Source organism: Ricinus communis, chromosome 10, assembly GCF_019578655.1.
Source record: "Ricinus communis isolate WT05 ecotype wild-type chromosome 10, ASM1957865v1, whole genome shotgun sequence".
NCBI classification, from domain to species: Eukaryota; Viridiplantae; Streptophyta; class Magnoliopsida; order Malpighiales; family Euphorbiaceae; genus Ricinus; species Ricinus communis.
In genome coordinates this window covers 4,543,142-4,543,883 of record NC_063265.1, presented here as the reverse complement: position 1 = coordinate 4,543,883, position 742 = coordinate 4,543,142, and the positions used below count along the sequence as shown (strand labels likewise).

Below are 742 nucleotides of genomic sequence, written 5' to 3'. Positions count from 1 at the left end.
AGAGTTGGAAGAAGCGGTTGTGGTAATGGCTAATGATCAAAGGGAAGTTGCAGCGCAAAGGCAAATGGCCATGAAGGACTATGCTCGTCCGATAATTGGTAACACTACTTCATGCATAGTCTTAGGCGATGCATCTAGGAATTATGAGCTTAAAAACATCCATTTTAACATGCTTCTGTCATTCTATGTATGCCTAGTGAGGATGCATTGACATTCATTAGAGAGTTCTATGCTATAGTTCACACATTCTCATTATCTGGACTTAATGAAGATCAATTAAAGATGAGATGTTTCCCTTACTCATTAAAAGATAAAGCAAAGGCTTAGTTAATGACCTTGCCTCCTAATTCTTTGATAACTTGGGATGAAGTTTACCAAAAATTTATGAGTAAATTTTACTCACATCAAAAGACCAAAGAATTAAGGGTTGAGATTTTCAATTTTTATCAAAAGGATACTAAATCCTTTCACGAAGCATGGGACCGCTTCAAATCACTTTTACTACAATGCCCACACCATGGATACCCACTTCCTGTTACTAACCAATCATTTTATGATGGTTTAACACAACAATACTAATGTATGGTTGATAATGCAGCTGGGGATGCTATGCTAGAAAGAACTGCTGATGAGGTTTAAGACATCTTTGAGATGTTAGGAGCCAATTCACAACAAAAGAGTGTGAGAAAAAAAAGAGTATGAGTGAATGAAGTTGTATCTAATAATGAGATGGCTATGCAAA

General features: G+C 36.3%; 1 non-coding gene across 1 annotated transcript; it reads right to left on the bottom strand.

The window, feature by feature from the left end:
- Positions 1-417: 417 nt before the first annotated feature.
- LOC112536698 lies at positions 418-525 on the bottom strand. The gene has a single exon (XR_003080672.2). It is a non-coding gene; the product is annotated as a small nucleolar RNA R71 (small nucleolar RNA).
- Between the last annotated feature and the right edge of the window lie 217 nt (positions 526-742).